The sequence below is a fragment of the Hemiscyllium ocellatum genome, chromosome 1 (genome assembly GCF_020745735.1).
Source record: "Hemiscyllium ocellatum isolate sHemOce1 chromosome 1, sHemOce1.pat.X.cur, whole genome shotgun sequence".
Lineage (NCBI taxonomy): Eukaryota > Metazoa > Chordata > Chondrichthyes > Orectolobiformes > Hemiscylliidae > Hemiscyllium > Hemiscyllium ocellatum.
In genome coordinates this window covers 87,578,736-87,603,783 of record NC_083401.1, presented here as the reverse complement: position 1 = coordinate 87,603,783, position 25,048 = coordinate 87,578,736, and the positions used below count along the sequence as shown (strand labels likewise).

Genomic DNA, 25,048 nt, shown 5'->3' with positions numbered 1-25,048 from the left:
AGCATCCTGTGCAGACACAATGGGCCAAATGACCTTCACCATTACAAAGCTGTTTTTACAACAGATTAGTATTTTATAAATATTGAAGTTGAACATAGACAAAGCTCATTTTTATTTACCAGATTTCAAGACATTAGATTAGATTACTTACAGTGTGGAAACAGGCCCTTCGGCCCAACAAGTCCACACCAACCCGCCGAAGCGCAACCCACCCATACCCCTACATTTACCCCTAACCTAACACTACGGGCAATTTAGCATGGCCAATTCACCTGACCCGCACATCTTTGGACTGTGGGAGGAAACCGGAGCACCCGGAGGAAACCCACGCAGACACGGGGAGAACGTGCAAACTCCACACAGTCAGTCGCCTGAGTCGGGAATTGAACCCGGGTCTCAGGAGCTGTGAGACAGCAGTGCTAACCACTGTGCCACCGTGCCGCCCACAAATCAGAAAGTGTTTTTTTTCCATAGAATCCCTACAGTGTGGAAACAGGCCCTTCAGCCCAACAAGACCACCAACTCTCCAAAAAAGTATCCCACCCAAACCTATTCCTTGATATTTATCCCCGACTAATACACCTAACCTACACATCCCTGAACACTATGGGCAATGTAGCATGGCCAATTCACCTAAGTTACACATCTTTGGACTGTGGGAGGGAACCCATGCAAATACGGTGAGGATGCGCAAACTCCACAGACAGTCGTCAGAGGTTGGAAACAAACCTGGGTCCCTGGCACTGTGAGGCAGTAGTGCTAACTGCTGAGCCACCCATGCCATCCCACCTATGCTCAATGCTAACTAACACAGGAATACATCATTTTCAAACTCATTTACCTTCATTTAATCTAGATGTCCAAAGCAATTAAGCCAGGTGAAAAGATTTATTTAAATTCGTTATGAACAATTGAGTTAGACTTAAAATCAAAGGATCTAGCCAAATGCAGAATAGAACTTTGGCTAGGGCTCCTTTAGCCAGCTGGGTTTTTGCAGAAGTGTGGTTCTGCAATAAATATTAGTTCAAGTGTACAACAGCAAACCCTGAAGATATAATAACTGGCCAGTTAACTATGTATTACAATGTTTTTAAAACTTTACAAGTTCAGCACAGTTAGCAGCAAAACATGAAAGACCGTAGCACTATTTATATTGATCATACTTTGCTAAATTATGAAGAAAACATCAGCCATGATTCCTATTGATCCTCAAAAGCAATAAATTCTGGAATCTAAAAATGCACAGTTAACTGCAAAAATCTGTAATTTGTTGATGTAATGCTGTATCACTTCAGGACGCATGACTTGGGTCCATTAACCCAATTAATTTGAAATAAAAGGAATTCATGAGAATTGTAGTTCAATCAAATCTTGCTATTAAAACCTTGAAGTTGTAAACAAGACAAAAACAAGATAAATTGAACCTGGAATATTACCACACTGGAGGAAGGAAAAGCAGAATTGTCAACAAGTCTTCGTCCTAAGATGCACGCAGGTTCAGACAATGCTACTCCCAAGGCCCAGTTAAGTTTATACAAGGGTCACATAGCTCCTGACCTCATTATAGCCTTGATTCAACTACATCCAAACAGTTGAACTCCAGAAGTTCTAACAGTGAGACTGCCCTCACAGCAACATGGAGAGTGTGGCATTGTGGAGCCTTAGCAATATTGGAGTGCGTGGCAAATCTAAACAGGATGGGCAGGAAGAAAAAAAGTGAGGAGAGATCTCTCCACTAGTTATGCTCAAAAAAACAATTGAGCTTGTTGGAAGTCACTAATCCAATTCCAAAGACATCAAATGTAGGAGGTCAAGGTAGATATTTTGTCAACCACCCATTCAGATGTTATTCCACATCTCTGGAGCAGGTGGAACTTAAAACCAGGCCTTCTGGTCAACCAGTAGGGACATTACCACTGCATTGGAAGAGCCCTCTAGGAGCTCAAGGTACACATCGAGATGCAAACTTTTCAGGAGCTTTAAATGATCTGCCTTCCATCTTTTTAAAAAAAAAAGGATTGAAGTAGTCATGTTCACTCTGGCTTGTGCAACATTTAGCACCATTCAATCGCCAGACACAAACAATATCCAGGTTTGGATTGAAAACAATACCTAAAAGACCAATACATTTGAAATGAATGGATATGTGTCAGCTGTTACTTTAAAACACACATCTACTTGACATGTATTTGATCAGAAAAAACAGTTTTACTTCCTGTTTACCACCTGATGACTACTTGAGTGTTGCTTAATGTCATGTTTATTGAATATCTGGAAATCCTTTCAAATTAGCATCAGATTCAAACAAGCTACTTGGCAAAAACAATTCAAAGATTTTGGTCCATAGCAAGCACTTGCTGGTCATCAGATCAAGTCCGATTTAAATCAGAATTGATGTACACATCTTGGCCAGATTTTTCAGACTTCCTTCCCCAACTACTATCCTGTAGTCATTTACAGCTCCACAACTTATTTTAAAACTACTCTCACTTCATCTTGCCTTAAGAACTCATTACTTCTGCTCAAATTAACCTCCAGTGTCTACTGCCAAGTTTGTCTTAGTCGCGTAAACTCTACCTTTGCTCTGATGCTTGTTTGCACAATCCGCAGCAGCAACTGAACACCATTTGAAATATGGTATTTAGTAGCTATAAATTTTTAAAGCTTCAGAAACCATTTAAAATTAGTATAACAGGATTGCTTTTAGTAAAACCAAAGAATATTTTTGCACATATTTCTACATTATTTCAGATTGTGTTTAATGTCCATTCCCTGTTGCTCTCAGCAATGAGAGAATTGATATTTTTCACTCAAAGAGAGATAGTGACAGAATTAATTAGAAAACATAGCATATAGTCTGGTGGCTGCTAAATTATCAATGCTGTGCAAAGTGTGCAGGCTTCATTGCAGCCTAGATCTAAGCAGCAGAAAAACCAGAGAATCCAATAATGTATTTAAGAGTATCTGCTCAAGGAAAGCATGAGACTATTCTTCAATGTGATCGAGCTGTATTTTAAGAGTCTGGATGATAAAGATAATCTCAGATGTACATTTTAGGCATAGATCCAAATGGAAATTTTCACAGATGGCTAATGAGGCCAAATTACTGTATATATTCAAGACAGAGAATTTTATTTTTAAGGCATCAAGAGCTATGGAGGAGAAAGCAGGAGCATTTACACTAAGACAGGAGAATCAGCCATGATCTTAAAGAGTGGGAAAGCAGGCTTGAAAGGTCTAATGGCCTGCTCTTGTTCCATCACTAAACCATCAGCTCCCAGACCATATACAATCTCATCACCTCAAGATCTCCCACCCACAGCTTCCACCTTTGTAGTCCAGGAACCCCACACCACCTGATTCTACCTACTTCAAGATCCACAAGCCTGACCTATTGTCTCAGCCTGCTCCTGCACCAAAGAACTCAACTTCACCTACCTCAATACTGTCCTATCCCCCGTGCAGGAACTCCCCACATATGTTCAAGACACCACCCATGCCCTCCTCCTCCAAGACTGGAGTTTCCCCAGCCCCCAGTGCTTCATTTTCATTATGGTCATCCAATCCCTCTAACACCTCCATCCGCTATGACCAGGGCCTCCAAGCCCTCAGTTTCTTCCTTTCCTGCCATCCCAACAGTACCCTTCCACCGACATACTCATTTGGCTGAACTGGTGCTCACCTTTAATGTCTCCTTTCAATCCTCGCACTTCCTCCAGACCAAGGGGGTAGCCATGGGCACGCATATGAGCCCCAGCTATGCCTGTCTCTTTGTCAGCTACATAGAACAGTCCATCTTCCACAGTTACACTGGCACCACTCCCCACCTCTTCCTCCGCCACACTGATGACTGCATCGGCGCCACTTCGTGCTCCCGCGAGGAGGTGGAGCAGTTTAACAACTTCAACACATTCCACCCTGACCTTAAATTCACCTGCACCATTGCTGACACCTCCCTCCCCATCTCCACTGATCGTTTTTTTTCTTTTACACAAACCCACTGACTACCATAGTTACCTACCTCCTGCAAAAATGCTATCCCGTATTCCCAATTCCTCCACCTCCGTCATATCTGCTCCCAGGAGGACCAGTTCCATCACAGAACACACCAGATGGCCTCCTTTGTTAAAGACCACAATTTCCCTTCCCATGTTGTTGAAGATACCCTCCAAAGCATCTCATCCACGTTCCACACCTCCAACAGTAATAAGGACAGAATCCCCCAAATCTCACCTTCCACCCTACCAACCTTCGCATAAACAGCATCATCCACTGACATTTCCACCACCTCTAAACAGACCCCACTATTAGGGATATATTTCCCTCTCCACCCATTTCCATTTCCCGCAAAGACCGTTCCCTCCATGACTACCTGGTCAGGTCCGTGCCCCCCAACAACCCACCCTCCCCTCCAGGCACCTTCCCCTGCCACTACAGGAATTGCAAAACCTGCACCCATTCCTCCCCCTTCACCTCTATCCAAGGCCCGAAAGCAGCTTCCACATCCAAATGTCATTTATTGTATCCGTTGCTCATGATGCAGTCTCCTCTACATTGAGGAGACAGGACGCCTTCTCGCAGAGCACTTTAGGGAACATCTCTCGGACACCTGCACCAAATTGACCCCACCGCCCCATGCCCAACATTTCAACTCCCCACTCCGCTGAGGACATGCAGGTCCTGGGCCTCCACCACCGCTCCCTCACCACCCGACACCTGGTGGAAGAACACATTTCCTCCTCAGAACACTTCAACCTCAGGGCATCGAGGTGGACTTCACCAGTTTCCTCATTTCCCCTCACCCCCACCCCACCTTACCCCAGTTCCAATCTTCCAGCTCAGCATCATCCTCATGACCTGTCCTGTTAATCTCCCTTCCCACCTGTCTGCTCCACTCTCCTCTGTCTTATCACCTTCATCCCCACCCCCATCCACCCATTGTACTCTTTGCTACCTTCTCCCCAGTTCCCCCCCTCCCATTTCTCTCTCCACCCTGGAGGCTCGCTGCCTTCATTATTAAGGGCTTTTGCCAGAAACAGATTTTTCTGCTCCTCGGATGCTGCCTAACCTGCTGTGCTTTTCCAGCACCACTAATTTAGACTGCTTTTGCTCCAAGTTCACTAATCACGAGGTGCTAAAAGATAAAATTTGCTCTCAAAGCAACTAATGTTCAAAAGCTGTGATTGGCCATCAGCTGGAAAATTACATGGTTTTATATCATAGAGACACAGGAGGGGCCAAATGAGAATTTGTTTTCAGCAAATAGAAACAGACCCATGCCCATGATAAATGCTGTGCAGGACTTCACTTAAAAGAAAGGAAATATGTGCACTGGGAAGAAAGGAATGGTCTAACTGCAAAATTGCAAGGGGAAATCACAAGGGAAGACTTCCCACTGATTCAAGTCTATTTGGCACAAATTTAGATGTTTGTTGGTGCGGTTGTTGGATATTGGTCATTTCGAACTTGTAACTATCTTCAGCTGTTTTCATGACCTTCCCTCCATTTTAAAAAGGGCCAGAAGTGGCAATGTTTGCTGATGACTGTCCCATGTTCAGCACAATTTGCAATTCATCCGATACCTAAGCAGTCCAAATGCAGAAGACCTGGACAACATTCAGCTTTGTGGAACACAAGTACCAAGCAAATGACCATCTCCAGCGAAAGAATCGAAATATTGCCCCTTAATGGTCAATGGCACTGCAATCAAAGCTCCCTTCCCCATCAATATCCTGACCATTCACCAGAAGCTGAAAATGATCTAACCATTGAAATCCATTGATCACAAGAGCAGGTCAGAGGCTAGCAATCCTACATCAAGGAACTCACTTCCCAAGTCTCCAAATCCTGTTCACCATCTAGAAGGCCCTGGTCAAGAGTGCAATGGAATACTCTCTCACTTGGAGCACAGCACACTGAAGCTCAACACCATCTGGGTCAGCAACACTCGCTTAATTAGAACAGTATCCACAAAACATTGAATTCCTCCACCACTGGCTCTGTAGCAGGAGTACCAGAAACTCAAGGACCCTTGTTGTTCTTTGGAAGGTGCCAAGTTCAAGGACTGAAAACAAATGGGAATATTAAACCTGCAAGTTCCCTCCCACGTCACTCACCATCCTGATTCTGGAGTATTACAACATTTCATGTTACCAAGTCAAAAGCCTGGACCTCCCTGCCTAATGGTTTGTCTGTGTATTAACAGACAATGGAGTTTAGAGGTTCAACGCAGCAGCTCACCACTACCTTCAACAGCATATCAGGAATGGGCAAAGTGGACACCAAGTGATGTTGGAAGAGTTATGAGGATAACTACTCCTATATTGCCAGCAAACTTGGAAATATTGAGCAATTCACCACTTTCCATTCTGAAAGTGACTCATTTCACCTTGCATGTTCCTGTCTGCCAACCAATTCTTATATCTATACCAGTACATTACCATCAATTCCAAGTGTTTTGAGCTTACACAACCTCTTAACTGGAACTTTATGACCAGTTTTCACAAAATCCAAATACATATCCACTGGGTCACCCTCATCTATTCTGCTTGTTTCATCCCGAAAAATCCATAGGTAGCTTGTCAAATACTGTAATGAACTGTGGTTGTAGTTTGTGTATGACAAAAATTAGTGGGAAGGCAAGCAGTGAGGAATGATGAGTGCACAGAGGAATATACAGATATTTGGAGAGTGGGCAAAAATATGCCAGATGGAATACAATGAGAGTTAGGTACTTGGACAAGAAAATCTGAATATTATTGGGAAAGAGAGAGACTACAGAAAGCTGCATACTTGGAGTTTCTCATGCATGAGTCACACAAAGCTGACAAGGTTGACTGGAAATAAGGCAGGCAAATGGAATGGCAGCCATTTCCAATGGAATGGAATATAAGCAGAGGGAGGGCTCGTTAAAACTAATGATTTGGAGATGCTGGTGTTGGATTGGGGTGTACAAAGTTAAAAAAATCACATAACCAGGTTATAGTCCAACAGGTTTAATTGGAAGCACACTAGCTTTTGGAGTGACGCTCCTTCATCAGGTGATAGTGGAGAGCTCAATCCTAACAAAATTGATAGCAAAAATTAACAGTGTGATGTAACTGAAATTATATATTGAAAAATTGATTGTTGTGTCTTTCATCTGTTTGAATACCATGATAGTTTCACTTCTTTCATGTGTAAATCACAAAACCTTTTTTTTTTAAAAAAAAGTTACATTCTCAGGTTAGCTGTTAACCATGGGCGATAGCTAGGCAATATGTTGAAGGTAAAAACAATGACAGCAGATGCTGGAAACCAGATTCTAGATTAGTGGTGCTGGAAGAGCACAACAGTTCAGGCAGCATCCAAAGTGCAGCGAAAACGACGTTTCGGGCAATCCGGCTCCACTAATCCAGAATATGGTGAAGGTGTTAGCCCCATGTGTTCTCTTTCTATGCTATGATGTTTAGATTGATTCAAATCTAAAAAGGTGAGATAACGGAGTTTTATGAGTTCATGCAGTTTTTAAGTTACTTCAACAAAATAAAGACTTGGGTTTCTTAAAACTTCTGGAGGTTTGTTTTGTGCAAGTCCCACCAGTTCCAGGAGGTGTGTAATATCTCTGAACAGTTCAGTTTTTAAAATTCCACTATGCATTGAAAACAATTCAGAAAATGATATTCTAGTCACTGAGACACTGAAATTCAATCGCCACAAAACTCCACAAATGTAAAAAGCTGAGCCAGTGAAAATTGCAAAAGGGGTCAAATATTTCAAGTCCAGCAGAATTAGATAATCTGAACATTCAATGAAAAACTATATTGACTGAATGCAAGTATTCCAGTCCAAAGACTCATGTCACAATGCACCCAAACTACAAATTCAATATTAAGAAAACTACCCAAGCAAAAAATTGTAACATAATAACAAGATGACCAAAAACTTAGAATGACTTGGCAGTTTCATCCAAGAGCTCAGCTTAGAGACAACTAGTATGCAAATATTCAAAATACTTGACATCAGCTCACATCACATGACTAAATCCGACACACGTGGAGGAACTACTGTCAGAGCACCAATCAGCAAGATGCAATCTCACTACCTACTTCGGTTACAGAATGACCATCAGTTCCACAGGATAACCAAACCAATATACCAGAAATAGGTCACTTACTATTGTAATCAGTTGCCATAGGAACACTCCCTCAAAAGAAACGCGTGTCAGAAAAGCAGGAATGTCTGGAGAAAAGCAACTGCACCCTCACATGAACTGGTTGACTTACTGTAGTTCTGCTATGTCACCTGTAACAGCCATTAAATACTCACTTGAAACTACTTCCAGTATAAAGACCCAGCCCATTAAAATGTCTGGAGAACAAGAGTATTGTTGAATAGTCAAACCGGACAGCTTGAATAGTCAGTTTAACCAATCTTCCCTTTTAAAAACTGTGTACATGAAAATTTAAACAGCAATTGTGATCAAGCCAACTATGCATCTGCACTTAATTCACTTAGTTTGAATTTGAGTGGTAAAATTTCAGTTAAGTGGCTACAAACAACTGCCTTGCACTCTAATTTTAGATCAGCTGCAATTTATTATGAAGTTGATGACTAAGTACTCCCAATGGCTAAAATTTAGCAGAATATTGGAGGTGGTCAAAAAAAGTATGCTTGCAAACTTTCCGAATTTAGAAATGATTTTCCATTAAGTGAGCACCTCAAAACAAGGTTCTGAGAAGTGAGGTATCATATACAGCATTGTTACAGCCATACCACATGGGTCAGTGCTAGGGCCTATGAAGTTTGTGGTACTGATAAAGTGGACTTTCCAGTGAGATGGAAATTATTGCAATGGTTAACAATGAGGGTCGTTTTGGTTTACAAGATATTTACAAGTTGCTCAGATGGGCCAAATCAGTGGCACACTGAATTCAACCAGGACAAGTGAGGTGATGCACTTGAGTAGGACAAACAACAGAATACATCATTTGTAGGATCCGGGGAAGCACCGGCTATCAGAAGGACATTGGAGTGCATGTTCACACATCTCAAAGTTGCAGGATGGATTAATAAAGAGGTTAAAACAGCATATTGAATGTTTGCCATTGATGGCAGAGGCAAAAAGTGATCAAGAGCAGGAGGTTGGAACTGTATCAATTGTTAGTTAGGCCACAAACATACTGCATGTAATTCTGGAATCAACATTATACTGTTTGGGGGGGGGGGGGGGGGGGGGGGGGGGGGGGGGGGGGGGGGGAGAAGAAAGGAGAGAAGGAGATGCGATTACATTTCAGAGTGGAGGGGGTGCAGAGGAGAGGCACTTGTTTGAGAGGGGGTGGACGGGGCAGGGGAAGAGGAATGAGAGAGATGATGAGCTTTCCTTGGAGCAGAGAAGATTAGAGTGAGGCAGGGTGAGGAGATTGAGGTTATTTAAAATTAATGAGGCACAGACAGGATAGACAGGAAGAAACCTTTCCCCTAGCTGGAAGGATTAACAGGGAGAGGGCAGAGCATCATAAATCTTCTGCCCTTGCTTTAAATGTATGGGTGATGTGATGTGAAAAGAGAACAGGAAAGAACTTCTCACCCAGGCAGTGGAATTTGGAATTCACTGCTTGCAAAGATGCAAGAAAAAAAAACAGAAGTTTTAGTTGTGCACTCATAAGCTGAAGCTTTGAGCATTTGGCCCAAAGCTTTCTAAGATGGGATTGCAATAGGTAGGTGCTTGGTTTTGACTACAAGCAATTGGCTCAAGGGTCTTTTTCTGCACTTGACATCGGACTGTTTTTGCCCCAGTTCTGAGGAGTGGTAGACAAACAGCTTCTGCAAATTCAAATTCTGAGCTACTAAGTGACAGCCTGTGCAGTCAGACAAACGTTCAAATCATCCAGTCAAAGAGATGTATAGCACAAGATTTTAACTGTAGAGAAATTGCCACTGACTGCCACATTTATTTCAATAATTCTCTGTGCCAATTTAAGAAAACCGATTCCATACAATTATTTCTCCATAGTCCACCTCATGCCAAAAAAAGCTACAACATAAAACAAAACCTGCTCAGTCATCTTCTGACACACCTCTGAAGCAACTGGGCTTGAACCAAGGCCTCCCAATAGCAGATAATGCATCCCAAGATCCAGGAACCATTCTGCCAAATATTCCCCTATAACTCTGCATCTCCTGTACATACAACCTGATAAATTTTTGATCCTTAGATAATGGATTGTGACTTTTGCTTCCAATCCAACTGCTTGATTCAATCAATACAGAACACTCAAAACACTTTCATGGTCAGCACTATTTCCTCCATTAAGGAAAATGGCTCTTTTCAGTTCATTGTTATTGCCTCAATGGTAATGAGGGGTCTCAATCATTCAGGCTTACTGTTTAGTCACTCACCCAACTCTCACTTCTAATTTTACATCATTTGAGACCCTCCAAGCTAAACTGATAATTTTCATCATTCCTTCAGAACTATTCAGTGATTTTAGCCAAAAAACTCATTCAGACCTTACTTTCACTACTTCAACTTTGCTATCTTGTACTTTGACAATGCTTCCCCTTTAACAAGGTTGTGTTGTCCTTGGTTTCTCCCCCCAAGATGGGTTGTAAAGACAGAGGTTCTGATTTATCTGAAAATGGTTACATTGAACAATGACAGGAGAGTGGCCAGTTCTCCCAATTCAGGTTTGTCTTCCTAGTTTGGCTTGTTTTAGCCAACAGTCAGAAACTGCTGGGGACCAAGAGAAGCAGCCACAGTAAAGTGGTTCCATGCTTCAGAGGTTTTGCCTGAACTTACACTCTGAAAACTCTGCCTGTAAGAACCTGTTTGAATTTACCACTAACCAAGGAGTGGCTTTATGGGGCATCATGGATATGGAACACTATCTTCATTAAGTTGTGATATCATGTTGGTTGGGTTATCAAGTAAATGTTCTAAATTCGGTTTTCTTTTATTAGTGTTTCATCCATAGTATTTAAATGAATTTTGTTTTGTTTAAAGCGGATTGATTTGACCAGCTGCATCACTCTGAGAATATCCACTTCACATCTGCCCAAGTTGAGATCTGGGCTACCTTGTTAAAAAAAGTGTACAGAGGGTCTGGCCTGGTCCACAACAGAACCCCATCCCCTCAGGTGCCACCCACCCTTGACTGTTTCCTCAAAACTAAACATTTGAAGATTGGTAGCTGAGCTCCACGGTTAATGGACCTCTTCTGTGCCACTCAGGTTGCAGTGATTTTTCTTTGGGAAGTGATCCAAGTCCTTGAAATTTCTCCAGTTAAAACCTGATGACCGCCATCATGCCCTGACAATGCCTGTGATCAGTTAAGTCTCATCCATCATAGCACTCCAATCCATCTCCAAAAATTCCCAAACCTCACGCCAAATTGAACACTTAAGCCAAGCAAAGGCTCCCAATATTGGAACAGCACATTGTACAAGGGATCATATTGAACAGAAATGATGTGCTCAAAGATGCACAGCATTGAAGTATTTCAGCCAAGATTTGTACAGTTTATTTCTAGCTGAAACACTCATTTCACAAGCTGAAACTACCAAACTGTCGAAGATTAAGTTTGCAAATCATTTTCCCCACCGTAAAATGAGGAGAATATCCTCTGCCCCAAGTCCAATTATTGGTTTCTAGCAGCAGTTTGAAAGGAAAAAAAAGACCAACTGCATATGTCTAATAAAAAAAGATTGATCCGAACAGAATTTATTTCATATTCTGTAAGTGAGGACAGTCCCACTTATAAGTCAGTTAAACGTCAAATGGTAGATGAAGTTTTTTAAAAAAAAGTCAGATCAATAACTTAATGTTGAAGAACTAGCATTAATTTGTACAAGAAAGACCATGTTTGACTAACCTAAGTTAAATATTTGTTACCTCAAAACTTTCTTCAAATTTAAGAGAATTTGCAGATGTTATCTCCACATGAAAGCATTTTTGGCAAAACAATTGAGGCTCAGTATCCAATTACGTTAAAAACAAAGGCTTTGAGGCAAGTCTCAAATAGTTGAAAATAAATAAAAGTAAATGGCATTGCCAGCAAGGGTCAGTGCTCAGCTCACATTTTTGGCAGATAATACCAAACATCAGATGAACAGCGAGAATTGAATTGGTTTCCAAGTGACAGATAGACGGGCAAAGTGAGCCAACAAGTGGAAAAGAATTTTATACAGAACTGAGTTGCTGCATTTGAGGGTGATGCAACAGAAAAAGTAAGTTTACATGTAACCTGTGTCTAGATTAGAGTGGTGCTGGAAAAGCACAGCAGTTCAGGCAGCATTTGAGCAGCAGCTGTGCTTTTCCAGCACCACTCTAATCTAGACTGACTGCAGATACTGGAAACCATTGTTTTTACCTACATGTAACCTCTACAAGGGAAACTTGAAACAATGCATCTTGAAAAAAGGTTGAAAAAACACATTGAGGGAGTGAAAAATGGGATCTACCAACAGAACTCTGAACTCCAAAATTCAGAATGTTAAAACCCTTGCTCATTTTTCATTATTTTCATTCTTTTTCTTTCAAGAAATTTTGGTTTGGGAGCTGTGAACTTGAAATTGAGCTGAAAACGACTGGTGAAATTCTATAAGAGCTTGTGGTAAAAGGAAAACAAACCAAACAAGCTTTTGTTTGAGGCATGGTCTGGATGCTAATTCCACATGGATTCTGGATAAAAAAAGCTTGAACAGACACAGCAACCCCAGGAAGAAGAAGATTGTTAGAACAGATAGCTGAACTGGACTACAAACAAGGTCAGTATCTGGGAACTAGTTCCAGCCAGTCTGAAACAGGCCTTACGTTCAAGGTGGCGGCAGACATTGAATGGTAAAATGAGGCCTCACAAAAAAACATTGCATCTTTCAAGGTGGGGAAATTCAAAACTGGGGCCATATGTTTTGTTTAAAAAGCGAGAAGAGAAAGATTTAAAAAGAGACTGAGGGACAACTTTTTTAATAAATAAAAATATAGATGGTTTGTGTGTGGAACAAACAGCCAGAGAAGTGGTGATCACGACGTTACATTTGAAAGACATTGGGACTAGTTTAGATTGGGAACATGGTCAGCATGAACCATTTGAACAAAAGGCTTGGTTCCACTAAAGTGTGGAGCTAGAAAAAGCACAGCAAGTCAAACAGCAGTAGAACAGTGGAGTCTACATTTATGTCAGAACCCATGAGGACCTGATAAAAGGTTCCAACCTGAAACATCGACTGCCTTGCTCCTCTGATGCTGCTTGACCTGCTGTGCATTTTCCAGTTCCACACTATCAATTAACTTTTCAGCATCTGCCATCCTCACTATCCCCAAAGGGTCTGTTTCCATGTTCTATCACTATGGACAGAACCAGAGTTGCTGCTGTTTATTTTGAACTGCTTTTTCCTGTGAATAGGACCTTGACTGGTGACAATGAAAACTGAACCTCCCCTGCCTCATTTCCCACAACCAGAGTAAACAGCAGAGTTAGAAATATTACTGATTGTACCTGAGTAAACTGAAAGGAATATTGTTTGATGCTTCAAAAACAACCAAGGATTCTACAACCATGTGAAACAATGCATCATGAAACCATTCAAGGAGGCTGGCCAGTTGTTTTTTTTTAAATTTATCCCTTAAATGTGTTTGTCTGCCTTGTGTGACTCAGTTTAACGCATAGATGGTAATTAGTTTATCTTGTTTAATTTGGCTCTGCTAAAGTCATGTTTAATAAGATATTAAAAGTTTATCATTTAAGATTTTAAAAACCCAGCAGCTGAGAAGGAACCACTGAAATAACTAGAGACTGTTTTTGAAGAGGTTAACTTTACTGGGTGTTGTGAATATAGAAGTATACAGCCAAACCAAGATCAGCATTTTCACCTCTGTCAGAACACAGCAGCAAGACCACAAATAGAATATTGTTTCCAGTTCTAGTCACCTCAGATTACAAAGTCAAGGCCATTTTTGGGAGCAGGACAGAGAAAATGGGTAAAGAAGAGAGGAGTAGATTTACCAGAATAGCTCTGGGCTAGGGAAAATAATAGCTGCCAAAAATTTGGAATTTGAGCTTGTTCTCCTCAGAAAAAAAATTGAGGGGACCAACAATAGCCACATACACAACAGGTTTAAATTAACAAGGAAACTTATCCCCATTAGCTGATGGCAGCACGACCAACAACAGATGTTCTTTTATTCCTTCATGGAAGATGGGTGTCACTGGCTAGGTCAGTATTTAACCATCCTCCAATTGCCCTGGATAAAGTATGGAGCTGCTTTCTTCAACTAATGTTGTTGGGGTGCTTTAATACCAGGAGAAAAAAAAAGTGAGGACTGCAGACCAGAGTCAAGAGTGTGGTGCCTCATTCCTGAAGGATTTATGCCCAAAACGTTTATTCTCCTGCTCCTTGGATGCTGCCAGATCTGCTGTGCTGTTAGCCAGCACCATGCTCTTCGCATTAATACGGAGTACTATTAGTAAATGAGTTTCATCATTTTGATCTTGCAATAGCGAAGGAATAGTTCCAAGTCAGGATGGAGAATAGAATTTAGTGCATATAGACATGGACTGCTTCTGTTGCTAAGCAGTCAGGCAGTGGTGAACACTGTGCAGTGAACATGCAAACTTCTGAATAAAAATAAACTGATGATGTTGGAAATCAGAAACAAAAACAGAACTTCCTGGACAAGTTCAGCACATCTGGCAGCATCTGTGGAGAGAACCCAAGTTAATGTTTAAAGTTGAGCAAGAACAGAGGAAAAATTTTAAAACTGAATTTCAATCTTCAGATTTTGGGTAGAAGGTAAAGCCTTGTGGTCACGGAAAAAATGTCTTTTAAGAAACCCTCCATACGCGTGCTGGGTGTTGTTTTATGATTAAAACTTAAAATTTGTTTCTGATTTGTACCAGTACCAAAACCAAAACGGATGTCTCTCCAGATGCTGCCAGACCTGCTGAGCTTTTCCAAAAATTTGTTTCACACAGTTTTGACCTTAGGATGGACGGTCAGTCATTAATCAAGCAAACATCTTGGCCACAGTAAGAATTTCAAGTGAAACATGGACAGGGATGGCTAGGGATGTGGATGTTCCTTAACAAAAAACATTGTGAACACTAAAATGTTCCTTACTTGGAACCTGCTGCCCAGAAGATAATGGAAGCAAAAAAAATTTAAGGAAATCAGATGAGCAGTTCAAAAGAAATAAACTTGGACTACAGGATCCAACAGGGGGAACTGAACAGATTAAATTCTTCCTCGGGACCTGGACAGAATCAGTGCATCAAGTAGCCAGTTTCTGATCTTGGAACAAGAATAAGCTGTTAGCTCGTTAAAGCCAAGAGAGCGTAGTGCTGGAAAAGCACAGCAGATCAAGGCAGCATCCAAGCAAGAAAAAAAACACTGACTTTTCAGGCAAAAGCCCTTCATCAGGAATGTCAGCTCCTTAAGCCTGTTCCGACAGAGATCATGATCGACGAGTAGCCTAATTCCATATACCTGCTTTTGGCCCATAATCCCTCGATAACTTTAAACCAGAAATGTTCCTGAGCCGAGGTAACTCATTGCCTTTTGTCAATGAGTTTTAAACTTCCATCACCTCATGTAGAAGTTCTTCCTCATCTCTCCTGAACAGCCTAGCCCTAATTCTCACACTATGCCACCCTTCACTGTCCCCCTCCCCAATCCACCCTGCGCATCCCTCACCACCAGTTTTCAAATCACCAGTTAGTTTATCTACCCTCTTTTCTGTTATCTTGAACACCTCAATCAGGTAAGTTCTGAGAATATGGTATGGTAATGTTTCTGCAAGGTCGAATGCTGGAGATTGCATTAAGTTCCACTGAATTTGATGGCGGAAGGACTGCGGTGGGGAAAAAGTAGAATTTCTCTGATTAAAATGAACACAGACACAAGATGGAGGATTCTTCAATGGCAATGTCCATTTCAACCAAAGGTGAAAAAGTTACAATCATGCAATAAACCATAACCATAAACCATAAATGACCACCTAGTCATTTTCTTGCTATCATTTGGTCAACTAAATCAGGAAATGAGGACAAGCACAATCTAACCAACATGTTAGCAGTGGTTGACTCGACATGCTCATCTGAAGATACACAGCATTTCAAACATTTGATCGTGTTTATAAATAATCAGACCACACTGGTTATAGTTTATTTTACTAAATAGGATATCCAATTGTCTCTGTGGATCCTAAAGTTTGGCTATGTCAACTTAGGAATTTTACCTAAATACACACTTGGAAATCTAATTTGCTTTCAAAATACCAATTCTAATTTCAGCTCAGGTAATTAAGAATCAATCATTCATTCAACTACTTATTTCTAACCTCTGCTTTTCCCCTTGCTGTCCCAAGATGGAGATGGAGCAATACTTGAGAAACAAAGGAGTTATTGTACACAAATTCAGCTTGGTCTGTTAATGCCATTCAAATTCTAAGTCACTGACTATGAAGGTTTTTTTTAAACAGACTAGATTATGCACAGGAGGAAACAAACCTGCATGCTTGTGAATTTCAAATTTTACGAATTGAAAGATCAGAGTTTGTTCCAATACTGTTAAAAACCATCAGCCTAAGAGAAATTCATTTCTCTTGCATGCAGCCTATTTTACTGCAGTTTTGTCAGCAGCTCCAGAATATGGTTTACTTTATCTAAAGTACAGCAAGAGTGCTAGAACAGAACGCATTCCCTTTCTGGAAGTCATCTGGAGAAGTCAACACTGCCTGTAGACAACAAAGAAGAAACCTTGGAACCAGAAAGGTTAGTGAAAACTTTTAAAAGTCAACAATCCACATACTTGATCCATGCAGCAAAGTCTCATTTGAGCACACTGCAAATCCTGGGTTGGTGAGATTTTAGTATTCAATTTTTCAAACAAACAATTTCCCATTCTGGCTGTTACATTGCTTTACTGGTAAAGGTGTGTTTGAATTTTGGCCAAATTTACAGAGATTAACAACTGCATGTGCAGTGCATCCAACACACAAGGATGAAGCCCAGATTAGTATGAACACCACTGTCTACAAAGACTAGAGGAAATTCAATTTACCAGTGACTTTCCACCTGTTGGCTGGTGATTGAATACACTGTGAAGGTATTTTGTACTACGAAGTGGCACAAGATATCAACAACAACCTGACACACAGATCAAGTTCTCAGGTGGGGTTCCTGGCCCAAAGGGACATAGCTGTAGGTGGAGGTAAATCATAGCAGCTGCCAGGCATTCTGCAGGAACATGTCCAAGGCTATATAAAAGGACAGAAATGGGGAGGTTTGCTTAAGAGATCACAACATTAACCACCACTTCAGTCTTATTTAACAAATGCAGTCTGTAACCAAAAGCTGCTTGACCTCGACAACATGCTGACTTGGGCAGATAAGTGGTAGTGAATAATATGTCGGTGTACAACTTCTGTCCAATAACCATCTCCAATAACTGGAGAATCCAAATTTCACTCCTGATTAAAAATGAAATCAGGATTGAAGCTTTTGAATCTTGATCAGATGAACTAATGGATTGAGGAGTCAGAGTTTAATTTAGATGAGGTGCTGCATTTTGGAAAAGCAACTCAGAGCGAGACTTATGCACTTAATGGTAAGGTCTTGGGGAGTGTTGGTGAACAGAGATCTTGGCACGCAGGTTCATAGCTCCTTGAAAGTAGAGTCCCAGGAAAATAAGATAGTGAAGGCAGTGTTTGGTATGTTTTTCCTTTATTGGTCAGAGTATTGAGTACAGGAGTTGGGAGGTCATGTGGCAGCTGTACAGGACATTGGTTAGGCCACTTTTGGAATGCGCAAAATTCTGGTCTCCCTCCCATCGGAAAGAGATTATGGAACTTGAAAGGGTTCATAAAAGCTTTACAAGGATGTTGCCAGGGTTGGAGAACCTGAGCTATCAGGGGAAGCAGAATAGGCTGAGGCTGTTTTCCCTGGAGCTTCGGAGGCTGAGGGATGATCTTAAAAGAGGTTTATATAAATGGGGCATGGATAGGGTAAATGGCCTTTTCCCTGGGGTGGGGCAGTCCAGAACTAGACAGCATAGGTTTAGGGTGAGAGGGGAAGATATAAAAGGGACCCAAGGAGCACCTTTGTCATGCAGAGGTTGGTGCATGTATGGAATGAGCTGCCATGGGAAGTAGTGGAGGCTAGTACAATTGCAACATTTAAAAGGCATTTGGATAGGTATATGAATAAGAAGGGTTGAGGGGGATATGGGCCAGGTGCTGGCAAATGGGACTAGATTAGGTTAAGATATTGGGTCGGAATAGACAGGTTGGACTGAAGGGTCTGTTTCTGTGCTGTACATCTGACTCTAAAATTAGATTTTTTGAAGTATCTGAAAATATCAACTCCCAAGAAATACTAACGTGACTATTTTGTCCAAATGCACAGTATGGATTGGGAAAGATGATGCAATTGACCAGTCAATCTACTTCCATTGCAACTTGAAGATATAACTTGAAGTTCAGTCAGTCATGATGAACTGTTGCATTTGAATGACTTAACACCAAGCTATAATCTTGAAGGTAAAAAGGAAGTAGATTGACTGGTCATGGCAATGTCCAGAAAATGCATCAACTGGAGAATGGTTATCACCAATATTGTTCAGTTGTATTAAGGGCATGTTCTACCCACAACACAGTCTTGAATAGCCATGCAAGACAGTCTATGAAAAAGTACCTTCTCAGGGAAAAATGTATGGAGAATAAGTGCTGGTCTTGTCTGTGACATAATAATTTGATTAAAGTCACTGTTCCATCAAGCATACTCCTTTTTAAATCACCAATTTCAGGCTTGTGTTAAGATTCCTCCTTTCAGGCCTCATTTAAGAACAGTTCACTGCCTTGGGTGTCTCAGCACAAAGTTTGACTTTAGCAAGATGCACAAACTCTAAAAACACTGTCTGAATTCTCTTGCATCAAGTTTGCATTTATTCAATAAATCAAAATGCATGCTTAAAAAAAAACTTGACCCTACCCACAAAAAAAACTCAAATAAAAATGTTTCTGCCATCCTTTTGTAAGTCAAGATTTGAGACAGCCCCAGAGTTTAAATTGCTGGGAGATCTGCATTATCCAACTGGTCTTTCATTAAAAGAAACCAAAGACCTGCTCGTACAGAGTAGATACAATGTAATTCTGTTACAATGATAAAATTCAGCCACACAACTGTTTGAAAAGGGAAAGTAATAATTTAATCTTGTTGCAATTAAGATTTTAAAAAGGAGTTATAGATGTTGTGTTGCCAACAGTTTCCAAGCCAAATTAATGCAGAGTTCTGATGAGATTGACAAATATGTTAGAATCCTAAAGAAACCACAAACCAAAAATAATCACATTTACTGATCTGACCCCATAATGTAGTTCCCGAGAACTCCCCTCGGTCAACTTTCATTTTTCACAAACCTAATACTTGAACCAAAATCAGTTGTACTTTAAAGCAATTTTAGCAAGGGTTTGAAGTAAAATAATATCACCTGCAAACCACTTCTTGTAAAATTGTGGTACTATATACCTATACAGTTCCCAATATGCTGTTCTCGATTCACACAGGATAGGTCAGGAATGCTCTGAAAAGAGCTGTCACCTTAGTTTTGAATATGATCAAGAAATCGCTAAACAACCCTCTTCGTCTCAGAATTGCAGCAAAGCAACTCAATCAGGATTATTTCATTTTCAAACAGACCAACCAACCACATTCTGGACCATGATCTCAGTCTGATACAAACAGCTCTAACTCTGGCATTAGCACATTAAGTGGTAGCCCCTTTTCATGTGTTAACGCATGGATATTCAGAATTGGGGCTCACCTGCTTGTAACATTCTATTCACCTATAGCTCAGAGTCAACTCAACTCTCTTCCTGCTAGCTGTGCTTTCATGGCAAGGCTCACTGGGTGATAGATCATTTATCCAACAGATAAAATTGACCCAAGTTTTAAGAACCAATACTACTCTAGATAAGGAAAGTTGATTGTTACCATGCAGCACATTTTCTTCAAGTGAAGAAAACATTAAACGTAACAAAACCAGGGAAGATAACCCATCTGTGGCTAACCAGTCAAACTTCAGATCCAAATAACAGGGTAGACAAATTGTTGCTTTTTGTTTGGCTAGACCGGAGGACTGGGAGTAATTTACATTTAAAAGTATGGAGAAAGGGATTGAATTAAGAAAAAAAAATAAAGCTACAGGGAACAAACTGATTGTATAAGCTTCTGTAGGTATGTGAGGGAATAAAAAGACTGAAGGCAAAATAGGTCCCTTACAGTCAAAAAGCATCAGATTTATCATGGGGAACTAAGAAATAGCTGACCAAATAATTAAATCTTTTGGGAGAACAGAACAAGAAAGTCAGGACAAACAAAATCTCAGTTTGGGGAGCACAAGGTCTAGACAGCAGAGGGCCTGAAGGAAGAGTGGGCTGGTGGAAATACATGTGATTATAAAGGCTGAGAATTTGATTCCTAGATTTCTTCAGAAAGTGAGCCTAAAATGAGTAGATGCACTGGTGGCATCCATCAATATTCTACAGATTCTGGAACAATTCCTGTGGATTGGAGCACAGTTAATGTAACCCCACATTTAAAAAGAGAAAATAGGGAATTATAGACAAGTAAGCTTAATATCAGTGGTAGGGAAAATGTTATAATCTATAATGGTAATAGCAGAGCACTTTGAAAACTGACAGACAGTCACAGATTTACAAAAGAAAAATAATGCTCAACACATCTATTGGAAAATTACAAGGGTGTAACTGTTAGAGTTGATAAGGGGAGCCATTTGATGTACTTGACTTGGACTTGAGGCTTTCGATAATGGAGAATTGAAGCACATGGGATTTGAGGTACTACACGACAAGGATAAAGAACTGGAAGGCACTTGAAAGAATAGGAATAAATTTTTTCTGTATGACAGGAAGAGACTAGTTGGGGCCTTCAGTGTTTGGTGATAGAACTTTAGCTTTTCACAATGCATGTTAACCATTTAAATGAAGAAACAAAATATAATTTTCCTATATGCAGGCAACACAAAGCGCTTTAAGAGGGCAAATCAAAAAAAGGATGCAGAGATGATTGTGCGATTTGAACAAGTCATTCTGGACAAATGAAGGACAATGCGGATATCCAAGATTTTCTACTTTGGTAGCAGATCAGGAAGGCATCTTATCTGAAAGCTAATAAACTGGGAAAGGAGAGGGGGCAACAAGACCTAGAAATTCTTGGATACCAGTTGCTGCAGCAGGTAATGAAAGTAGAAAATGGTATGTATGTTTCATAGTAAGTGGGTTCAAGTACAGAAGCAGAGGGGTCTTACTGTAATTGCATAGGGCACTAGTGAAACAATGTTCTGCCTACAGAAAGACTATAACAAAGATTTGTCAGACTGATTGTTGGGATGGAAGGATTGATAAAAGAAGAGAGACTGGATTGGTTCGGACATTTGCTCTGAAAACCAAGACTATTTTTTAAAAAGACTCCACAGGAAAAATGCAGGACAGGTGTCCGCAAAACCAGTGAATCCAGAATCAATAGTCACAGTCTAGGGTCACAGACTGATGTTAGCAATTTTTTCACCCAATGGTGTTTGTTTTTAGGCTGGAAGGTTTGGAGAGGAGAGTGTGGAGGCTGAGGAATTTCCTGTCACACAAAAAAAAGTGTTGAGGCCAAAAAAAATGAAATACTTAAAGTGTAAGGTATAGTTTTTAAGGGTGAAAGTATCAAGATTTTTCAGGAGAAAACAGAAAGAGGAGACGAATTTGGATGATCAACCTTGATCACATTAAATCCCAGAACATAATCTAAGGGCTTAAATAGCCTACCCCTGCTATCATTTTCAATATTTCATCATTAATGCTAGACAATGTTTGTCTACCTAACTTAAATGCCAGGTTCCATTGATTTGCTATGTTTTTCTATATTGACCAAGCAAACTTTAAAATATTAATAAAGTGCATCAAGTCGCAGCCATTGAAACATTCATTCAATCTTTTTACCACCTCGCAAGGCCATTAGTCCTTGTGCTAGCTCTCTGCCAGAACAGGACAGCTCATCTCACAAACCTGCCTTCTCCACAAGAAAGGCAGGTTAGAGAGATGAGCTGTCCCCTCCTGGCAGAGAGCTAGCACAAGGACTAATAGCCTTGCGAGGTGGTAAAGATTGAATGAATGTTTCAATGGCTGCAACTTGATGCACTTTATTAATATTTTAAAGTTTGCTTGGTCAATATAGAAAAACATAGCAAATCAATGGAACCTGGCATTTAAGTTACTGGCCGACATATTACCTAGCATTAAACGATGAAATATTGACTTAGAGAGACTGCCAGACTTGGAGTTTCTATAGTACATTTAAAAAAAAAGTTGTTAAAATACTTCAGGATTACATTGGTTCTAATTTGTTTGGACAAGGTCTTCTCTTTCAATTCAAATCATGGCATTAAAATTTGGTTACTATGTTTGCACCCAGCCCAAAGGTTTACACCCTTAAAGTTATTATCCTCTTATTTAAAACCTGCAAGTTGTTGCATCCATACCTTGCAAAACTACCCTATGCATCAAAGTCTCAGTCAATAGTTTGGATCACAGACAGCTGTTTTAGTACTGATCCCTGCGGAATCCCACTGAACATGTTCCTTCAGTCTGAAAGACAACATTCAACCAAGATGTTTCCTGTCACAACCAATTCCATATCTATGCTGCTATTGTTGTTTTAATACTTGTGCTTAACTTCACTGATAAGCCTGTTACTTGGACTTCAAAAAGATGTTAACTGCATCAACTTCAGTCATTGTCAAAACAAATATTTTTTCCCCTAGTGATTTAACAGGATTTTCTAGCTTAAAACTTGCAAACCTGCAGCTGTTGGCCTTATCCTTACACACCCTTCTTTCAACCTATTAAGATATCCTGTCTCAATTTTCTGCTCTTTCCAAATATAAATTTTGTAGTGAAGGTGGTGGCAATTTAGTGTTAATTAACTTGGTAACAACAAATGCAAAGTATTTAAATACTTTAGCTATGTTCTCAATCTTTCATGTCTCAAACATGTTTTGCTCTAAAATCAACCCACAACTACTTGCACACATCTGGGAGACGTTTGGATTCCCATTACGACCAGCTACCAGTCTTGTGACACTGGAGCCTCCATTATCTCTCTCCACTGCTGGAAATTGCTGAACCTGGTTATCACTTGTCCCAACACATCCATTTTCCTCTTAGAGGTTTTTGATTGGATAATTCCAATTGTTTTCCAGAATACCAAAGAATCTCATTTTATCTATAACTATCCCAAAATAATAGACCCCACATCAACAACACCAAGTCCCCTTGTCCAATCTTTCCAGTGGACACCATCACTACTTACAACTTTTCCAACTAAGCCATGTACGTCAAAAGTTGGAAACATGCACTACATTATCACTGCGTCAAAATAGTGGCAACTCCCTCTCTCAAAAAAAAAGGCCTGTAGATTTCAATTCCATCATCCAGCCTGCAACGCTACAAAAGGTAGATGCTTACTATCTGGCACTGTTTAACAACAATGCAAGGAGAATAATAATGACAAAAGAATAAAAAAGTTAAACATACTAGCCAATTGACAAGCAGCCAAAACTGTCCAGCATTCCTGCTCCAGGTGGATTTACCAATTATAAATCCATTTCTTGTATGCACACAAATTCTGGCTTTCATATCATACTGAGCTCCAAAGTTTTTGTCACTAAGCATCAAACTATTCAGTTTACTGTACAAATGTTCTTTAGGAAAGCCAAGAAAATGCAAGGTTTGCTATGACTTATTCTAATCCAGGTCTGGCAAAGAAAAATCATATTTTGTGAAATAGTCCTCAAAATGAGATACAGACTACAATCAAACTGTGGCAAGTCTGTGTTCACCATAAAAGCAAGCTCAGGCTAACTGTTAGATTTTTCATTGATGATTTTGCTTAGATATACACATTTCAGTTTGAAAAGACAGATTCACAATGGATTTTCGTCATCACATTGCAAATCGACGTTCACTAATGCATGACCGTGAAACAATCATTGCTCGTTCTGAAATCCATTTGGCTCATTAATGGTCCTTGGCAAAAGGAAATCTGCAGTATTTACATGACCAGCTTACATGTGACTCAAGACCCACAGTAATTGGGTAATTGACAAAATACCCACTGGAATGGCCTTGCAATGCCATTCAGTTCAAAGACAATGTGGGATGTGCACAGAATGCCCTGCCAGCAATGTCCATATCTCAGGGGAAAGAAAATACTAGTTATTTAATCATTTTGCTTCTGCCAAATGATAAGCGTAAAATGAAGTGAAAACTGAATTTTACAAAATCAATTTTTGGACATTAGAACAACAAACGGTTGCCTTCAAACCAGTAAAACAAGACTCCTGACTTGTTGCTGAATTTCCTAATACTGAGGAAATAAAGCTCTGTAGCTTGCTTAAGATCCCAAATGGAAGCTGGAGATATTATACAATAGTTATTTCCATAAAATAAAAAAGTTTGCCTTTTCAATCTTCTGATTTTTAAGCCAGTCTATTAAAAGATAGTTTAGTTTATAAACTTCCAGGTATCCTTGCACTTGATTAACTTTTGTGTGGCATCTTTTACCTCTCATTTACTATCTTCCAGTTCTGGTTGAAGTATGGAATCGTTCTCAAGAGAATAAAACGGACGATGGAATGTACTCTAGAGAAAAAAAAACTATGAAGGATGAACACAGCAGAATAAAAAAGGTAACTTACTGTGAAACATATGCAACAAGGACAACAAGTTGAGAAGTCAACCACGAAAGCTTCCTGCGACAGCTGGTGCTTTAACTGAATGCATTCATTATTCCACAGCCTGACTGGTGCTTTTCTGTTGATTGCGATCACTAGAAGTGGAATAGTACTGTAAACCAAACTATCAGCTTGCATTAAGGGCTCTCGCAGGGGGAGTACTCTTTGCGGATTAACTCAGCCATGCAGCAGTAAGAGCAAGCATTCTGCTTCCTCAGACAGTGAGGAATTTACCAAGTCTTGGCAATACTTCATTGCAAATCTGCAGACA

At 40.3% G+C, this 25,048-nt stretch overlaps 1 protein-coding gene across 1 annotated transcript in view; it reads right to left on the bottom strand.

Moving 5' to 3' along the window:
* LOC132815034 (uncharacterized) overlaps positions 1-25,048 on the bottom strand; it is a 27,445-nt gene extending 2,397 nt beyond the window's left edge. The window contains exon 1 of the mRNA XM_060823735.1: positions 24,742-25,048. The gene's annotated coding sequence lies outside the window, so the exon portion shown is untranslated. The remainder of the gene's footprint in view (positions 1-24,741) is intronic.